We start from the raw sequence: 7,935 nt of genomic DNA, 5'->3' as shown, positions 1-7,935 counted from the left end.
ATCGAGTCCCACATCGGGCTCTCTGCTCAGCAGGGAGCCTGCTTCCTCCTCTCTCTCTCTCTGCCTGCCTCTCTGCCTACTTGTGATCTCTCTCTGTCAAATAAATAAATAAAATCTTTAAAAAAAAAAAAAAAAAAAAAGAAAATGATACTTCCCAGAGCAACCTAACAGACATAGAAATGACTGTATTTCGCACCTAGGCGCTAGACATGACATGCCAAGATCAGGTTCCCACCTGCAAGGCTCATCCTCCTGGGGGGGGCAGCTTCCTGCTTCCTAAGCCCCATAATCAGGCTGGTGTTTGATGACGGGTTGTACACCTGGTCACACATGCAAAGGCAAGAAGGCTCCCATGAATCAGGTCCAGACCTGCGTGATTCAGCCTGTGCCTTTAAATAGGCTTGCTTTCTCCATCACGAGCCCCCATCTTTCCCAGTCCCAGTCCTCGGAGTCCGTGGTTCATCACAGACCAAAGAATCCCGGAGGTGGGAGAGAGGACTCCTGATTTCTCCGGACAAAGGTTTTTGTGGACCACTTGCCTCAAGATCTGCACAGCACCTGCCTGAGTATCTCGCCTTAAATCAACGCCTATTTTAAACTGAGATGGGTAATATTTAAAGGGAAACGCCATAGCATTCATTCTTGAAAGCGTGGATTTGATTTCTCATTACCACACACCTACAGGTAGTTCTAACTTGCACTGAAATAAATTTGTAGCAATTGGAATTTTTTAGATGTTCATCGGTGTACCAGCCCAAGCCACCTCCGGGTCCATTGCCACAGTGCCTGCCCATGAAGTCTGTCTGTAGTGTATATCCCCAGAGCACATCCATGAAGCTTGTCAGTGGTGTGTGTCCACAGTGCACAACCGTGGTACCCGTCTATGGCGTGCATCCACGAAATGTATCCATGGGGCAAGCTGACAGCGTGTGTCTGCAAAGCATACTTGCAGGGCCTATCTCTGGTTTGCATCCACAGAGCACGTTTAAGGGCATGTCTGGGGGGCACATCCGTGGAGTACAGACCTGTCCCCTTCATTTTGCAGTGAGGATGCCTGGGATCCAAGCTTCCAGGCTCAGCCCGATGTTGTTGAGGCATATTCTGAGAAGGGGTCCAGGTCTCAGGGTGGAGGAGCAGTGACGTGTGGCAAAAAGAGCATGGGCTTCCAAATCACAGAGTCCCAGTCATCACCTTGGAACCTACCGACCCGTTGAACAACCTTGACCCTCAGAACCTCTCCAAGCCACTGCTTCCCCCTGTTCATTACAAAATTAAATGCTCTACCCATACAGAACACAGCTCACTGGGCTGGCTTGCCCCTTCCTAGCACCTGGGTCTATAGTCATCCTCTTCCTCTTTCTCCACTTGGTCCCAAAGAACAGAAGGCTTTTGTGCCTCAGGGTCTTTGCACATGCTGTTCCTAAGGCCTGATCTGCTGAACAAAGAGAGGAAGCTGAGGCTTGTGGACACTGTGCTTCGTGTTGACTGGGGGTCAAGGGGCCTAATCTAAGGGCATGATATGGTGGTTGACGGGCCTGGCCTTGGAGAGGGTTTTGCACACAGCAGGGGTTCAGCCCACAGCTCAGACTTACCCAGCCACACGGTCCACACCCAGAATAGCACAGACATGGAGTAGATGCTGGACCCCGGCACTATCTGGCTCCACGCCCAGCACCACCATGGCCCACAGCGGAGGCTGATTTTTCAGATGATCCTTCTTTTTGAGACTCTCAGCCTGAAGAACCACACGCACCATTGCTGCGTCCACCTGCTGTTTCCAGCTGTGGAACTGAACTGAGACTCCAGTAGGGATAGTGAGATAAGGTAGAAAAAAAAAGAGGAAGGGGGGGAATTTAAGAAAATGAAGGCATGTCTCCCCAGAGAGGGTCGAGCAGGAGACACATTGACTTAAAGCCACATTATCCCCCACCCGCCTCCCATTTCCAAGGCTCTCCCTCTCTTGGGAACAGTGCTTTTTCATTTGTCCTTCTAGCTCCTTTTCTGCCTCGAAACCGTACATCTGGACTGCCCACTGCCAGGCGGAATGGTATGTCTGCAGAATGTGGCTTTCCTTGGTAAGCTCAGACAAGGGACAGTCTTCAAAAAAAAAAATGACTGGAGAGCTGTTGATTAGAGACCATTCTATAATGCGTGGTTCTATCACAGTTCTAAGAGACATGAACGCAAGCTCCCGGCTGGGGACGGAGGGACTGATGGTTACAGACTCACACGCAGACATTCACAAAACCCATCTCTATCCTGTTTGTCCTGGGAGTTTGCCAAACTCCCAGGGCGTACCTGTTTCCATTTCTCATTTCTCCTGGACTCCTGTATGTAAGTAGGAACACTGGAACCCATGGGGCGGGGCGGGGATGGTGAAGGGGCTGCTTTTTGCTTGAAGCGCAGGTGACTGGGGCTACAAAGCATAAGCCCCTCAAACCCTCAGGAAGAAAAGCAGGGGCATCGGCTCCAGGTGCTGGGCAAAACAGAGGTTCAGTAAACATTTGTTGAATTTCCGGAAACCTTGGTCTTCATCTGCCAGCATGTGGGGCTTGGGGTCCAGCATCCTATGTCTTCTCTACCTGGAATAAGGCTGAGGATAACTCCCATGGGGCACACACAGTGAGGCTTCCCTTGAGACAAGGGGTATGACTTTTCATACTTTAAGACCTGTAAGGGGTGCCTGGGAGGCTCAGCGGGTGAAGCATCTGCCTTCGGCTCAGGGCATGCATGATCTTGGGGTCCTGGGATCGAGCCCCGCATCAGGTTTCCTGCTCAGCAGAGAGTCTGCTTCTCCCTCTCCTTCTGCCTCTCCCCTACCCCGCTTATGCGCACGCAAGTCTCTCTCTCTCTCTCTTTCTCTCATAAACAAATAAATAAATATATACATAAAAATAAGATACATGAAAATCACCTTTGGGATCTTGATAAAAATGCAGATTCCAATTCAGTCTGATCTGGGGCCCAGCCTGAGATTCTGCATTTTTTTTTATTTTTTTTATTTATTTTTTTTATTTTTAAAGATTTTATTTATTTATTTGACAGAGAGAAATCACAAGTGGGCAGAGAGGCAGAGAGAGAGAGAGGAGGAAGCAGGCTCCCTGCTGAGCAGAGAGCCCGATGCGGGACTCGATCCCAGGACCCCGAGATCATGACCTGAGCCGAAGGCAGCGGCTTAACCCACTGAGCCACCCAGGCGCCCCATGAGATTCTGCATTTTTTAAAAAAAAAAATTTTTTTTAAAGATTTTATTCATTTATTTGACAGTGATCAAAAGTAGGCAGAGAGGCAGGCAGAGAGGGGGAAGCAGGCTCCCCGCTGAGCAGAGAGCCCAATGTGGGGCTCAATCCCAGGACCCTGGGACCATGACCCAAGCCAAAAGCAGAGGCTTTAACCTACAGAGCCACCCAGGTGCCCCGAGATTCTGTATTTTTAACGAACACCCACATGAAGCAGCTGCTGCTGGGCCAGAGACCACACCAAGGGTTTCGAGAAGGAGCTTGTCTCACAGCTACTGTGTGGCTTTAGGTGGTCTCAGAGCCTCTCTGGGCTTCAATTCTTCACCTGGGTGTTACACAGATCAACAAACACAAATTGAGAGCAGAGTCTTGTCAGGCTGCCCCTGGTACCTGGGGGAAAAACAAAGGTGAATTAAGGCACAAGCCTGGCAGGGCCTGGCAGCCTGGGTGACTTGAAAGTCCAACGATGATATTTAAAGATCCTTAGGATTCTAAAACTTCATGGCTCCTGGGCAGAAATAGAGTTAGAAGAATTTCCTCTCCCGGGAAACAGCTTTCCAGACACCATGGCAAGCATCCCTCCTCCCCCCAATTACTGTTCTCAGAATCAGGGAATATTCTTCCAGAAGGAACCCCAAAAGAAATTTAGTACAAACTCTATCTTGTCATTTAACAGGTGGGAACACTTGAGAACAGAGGCAGAAAGCGTCGGGTCCAGAGCAAATTGCCCGTTTTCCACGTAGGCTTCCGAAGGCGATGCCGTCCAATGGAAATAAAATGGGAACCACAAAACTTTAAGTTTTAAGTCATTTAAAATGTTGTGGTAGCCACACTAGAAAGAGTAGAAAGAAGTAGGTGACGTTAATTTTAGTACTCCGTTGACCTAATGCCAAAAATATGATCATTTCAACGTGTGATCAGGACGATAAAATTACTAACAAGATATTTCAGATTCTTTTTTATGGTACTAAGATGTTGAAGTTCGGTGTGGGGATGCCTTCAGCACACCAGCACAGGGTAATTTGCATGAAGCCACATTTCCAGCTCTCAGGATAGCCCACAGCCACCATGCTGGGCGGTGAAGGTGGAGATCCAAGTTAGAGCCCCCTAGTCTAATCCGACTCACAAACACAGACCATCAGGACTAATTTTGGTCTTTAGCATCCTTCTCATGATCCGTAATCTTTTTTTTTTTTTTTTTTTAATAGACCGCGGAGTTGCTGCTTTCTGTGGCCAAGGTGAATGGCATTCCCCTTCTGGGAGGGACCTTCAATGCCGCCTAAGCTCACCTGACACGTGACTTCACCGAACACCAGAGGGGGGGGGCGGGGGGGGCGGGGGGGGCGGGGGGGGCTGGGTGATGACAGGCTGGCGGCGGGAACCCACATTTCCACAGTTCCTCATGCCAAGTGCTTATAACACGGGGCCAGCCCCTAGGAAGTGCCCCAGAAATCCCAGCCACCTTCGTTTCTCCTCTTCCAGTTTTGCAGCGAAACGGTTTGTCCCGGAGACTTGCGGCTGCTCTGAGGCGGCTGGATGAAAGTGAGATACGATTCGGAGCGCGTTTCAGAGGAGGAAGTGTCGTTTCCAGCCTGCCTGGTGGGTGCGCCTCCCTAGGTAACGTGGATTACATAAGCAGCTGCGGACGCGCCTATCTGATGAGTGTCTCCCGCACACCCCCTTTCAGCCAAGAAAGCCACACCGCCTTTCCCTAGGAGCACAGTGGTGGGGACCCCAGACATGTACATGCAAAAAATACCATCTGACAAGTAGGGCCAGTTCTTGGGTGTGATCCCCAAAGTGCTTTTCTCCTGCAGCACCACCCCAAGAAAAACCAGTTTCAGGAGCACCACACCTAGGATCACATGATGCAATCTGATATTAGCGTCTCATTGCATCAGTGTTCCTGACGCATGTGTTTTCTGCGCTGGCAAAAAGCCTTATAATGGGGAAGGAGAAAAAAAAAAAAAAAAAAAAAGGAAAAAGCTCACGGGCTAAAATCTAAAAGTACTATCAGTACTTCTCCTAATTGGCCACACAGGGTGTTCGGAGGATCAACACCCAACCAAACACGGAGGACTGGCAGGCATCAGCATGCTGCTTCCTGAAGGGGACTTGATGGCATATTTAAGCAAAATTCTTTTCTGGTTGGTTCGCCTTAGGTTTTATATGAAAGCATCAAGGTTTAATCTCCTAAACCTTTTTTTAATGCAGGTCTATTAAGAAGAGGCTTTCAAAGGGTTTTTCTTTTCTTTTTTTTTTTTTTAAAGATTTTATTTATTTATTTGTAAAAGACAGAGGGAGAGAGAGCAAGCGAGCACAGGCAGACAAAGAGGCAGGCAGAGGCAGAGGGAGAAGCAGGCTCCCTGCCAAGCAAGGAGCCTGATGTGGGACTCGATCCCAGGACCCTGGGATCATGACCGGAGCTGAAGGCAGCTGCTTAACCAACTGAGCCACCCAGGCGTCCCCAAAGGGTTTTTCTATTCTCTGTTTTGACCTATCTGAAAAATCTCTGGAAAGTTCCAGTTGACTTCTCATTTCTTTTTTTTTTTTTTTAAAGATTTTATTTATTTATTTGACAGAGAGAAATCACAAGTAGATGGAGAGGCAGGCAGAGAGAGACAGAGGGAAGCAGTCTCCCCGCTGAGCAGAGAGCCCAACGCAGGACTCGATCCCAGCACCCTGAGATCATGTCCCGAGCCAAAGGCAGCGGCTTAACCCACTGAGCCACTCAGGCGCCCCTGATTTCTCATTTCTAAAGTTCTCTTACATAAGTGCTCTTGGCTCTCTGGACACAGACTTGGGACTGATTAAATACCTTTGAGCTGGGACCCCTGGTGTCTCTGTCTTCGTTTAGACATTTGTTGCCTCCTGAATTCTGCTTCTTGCCATAATGATTAAGGAATGAATTAATTGCAAAAAGCCTAGAACCCTATCCAACTTCGGAAAGATGTCTAAAGAAAGAACGCCCTCTGGCAGTCTAAGACAAAAGGAAGCAGGTAAAAATCTTTGGTAGGAGACCCGTAATTCATCTACCTCCCAGGATGAGCAAACAGATTTTCTAAGAAAAATCCATCTTTAATGTGGTTCACTAGGCACTACGTGATCTCGCTCTTGCGCTTCTCCCTCAGCCCCATGGACACTTATCCTCAACATGGTATGTCTCTCAAGGACCTGGGACTTGATCCCAGGACTCAATCCCAGGACCCTGGGATCATGACCTGAGATGAAGGCAGAGGCTTTAACCCACTGAGCCACCCAGGCGCCCTTAGTTTTATCACTCTTTACCTGGTGGGTCTTATCCATCCTGAAATTCACTGAGTTTAACTGTCCAAAGGAGGCCTTTCCTGAACCCAAAACAGGATGAGTGCCATTGCCGTAAAGGTCCCACACAGGTATTATTTGGCAACGTTTTCGCAGGACAGGAGAAAGCTTTCCTCCTCAACCCTCTTTAGGGTCCCTGGCTGAGTCTGAAAATCATGCCGACAAAGAGTAACAGGAGAAAAACACATGAGTTTATTTTAATGTAAGTTTTATGCGACATGGGAGCCCTCATAAGGGAATGAAGACCAAAAGGAACATTCCCGTATCTTTTTTGGTTATGTTTGTTGGAGAGTGGAGGGTGCTTGAGTACTAACATAGGTGAAAGAGCAAGAGGTAGGTGTGGCACACTGGGGGCAGGTAGCAAAGTTCATTTATTAGGATTCTTCTTGGTATTCCTTTGTCTTCCGAGAAAAGGATGATCCTTACCTCCTGAGATTAGGCGGGCTCCTCTCACCTGAGGGTTTTATGACCTGTTTTAGGGAAGAAGGATTGGGAGGGAAGGGGTGTAGGTAGGTGGTGTTGGGGATGGTTAGGAGATGGCGGGGTAGGGGGGTGGGGTGGTGGTGATGAGTGACCTTAAACCCGTTTCTGTAGGTTTTCTGGAAACTCCTTCAGTTTATAAAATTCAGTATACCAAGGTGCCATGTTTTCGGGTAGCATGTCCTGAACCCCATCACTTATGGCACTTTTGATTACTTACTTGCTTAATGATCTATGTCTCCTGTTAGTGTGTTTCACTAGGACAGGAGTCTCATCCTCTAGCTTTAGATGCTGAGCCTATAGCCACGAGTATCTCGCAGGTTCTGGGCGCTGAAAAGTTTCCATCAAAACTAGCTTCTAGTGCATCCTAGGCCTGCATATCCATCAGTAGGCAGTTCGCTAACCGAGCAAATCTTTATATAACTCTACCATGTAACAGTACCTTGCTACATTCTGGGGCCACAGAGACAAATAAAAATGCAGCCTCCCTCGGCACAAGAAAAAATTTTATTCAAACTGTATTCATCTTTCATTCCAATCACTCAATTAGGGCACGTCCCTTGTTGGCGGATGCGTGAGCAAAGTAACTATTTTCCGGCGAGTGTCCTCAGGTGACCTGTCTAGACCTGCCCGGGGAAAAACAATCCAACATTCTCCTAAACCCCAAAGAAATCCCTGGCGCGGGGCTCGCTGCGCAGAGTGCCCGGGGCGCGTGGCGCAGCGGGGGGACCGCGCAGGACCCGGGCGCGTGGTGTCTGGCCGCGTGGCGCCCGGCGCAAGCTCGGGTGGGCCCGCGGTCCCGCGGGCTCTTGCGCGGGCGGGGGCGGGGCCGGGCCGCCGCGGGGTCCGCCGGCCGGCAGGGGGCGCGCGCTCCCCGGGCTCCCAGCCGCCC

The 7,935-nt window shown here is 49.4% G+C and overlaps 1 long non-coding RNA gene across 2 annotated transcripts; it reads right to left on the bottom strand.

The window, feature by feature from the left end:
- Positions 1-372: 372 nt before the first annotated feature.
- On the bottom strand, positions 373-5,034 carry LOC309841931. 2 transcript variants are annotated; one of them, XR_014299408.1, is made up of 5 exons: positions 3,665-5,034; positions 3,448-3,564; positions 2,915-2,977; positions 1,593-2,582; positions 373-1,435 (listed from the first exon to the last, which is right to left on the bottom strand). It is a non-coding gene; the product is annotated as an uncharacterized lncRNA (long non-coding RNA). The 2 variants fall into 2 exon arrangements; XR_014299407.1 differs by having other exon boundaries at positions 373-2,582.
- Between the last annotated feature and the right edge of the window lie 2,901 nt (positions 5,035-7,935).

Source organism: Mustela nivalis (assembly GCF_964662115.1).
Source record: "Mustela nivalis genome assembly, chromosome: 10".
Taxonomy (NCBI): domain Eukaryota; kingdom Metazoa; phylum Chordata; class Mammalia; order Carnivora; family Mustelidae; genus Mustela; species Mustela nivalis.
The sequence above is the reverse complement of the archived record's forward strand: the minus strand, read 5'-3'. Positions and strand labels throughout refer to the sequence as shown.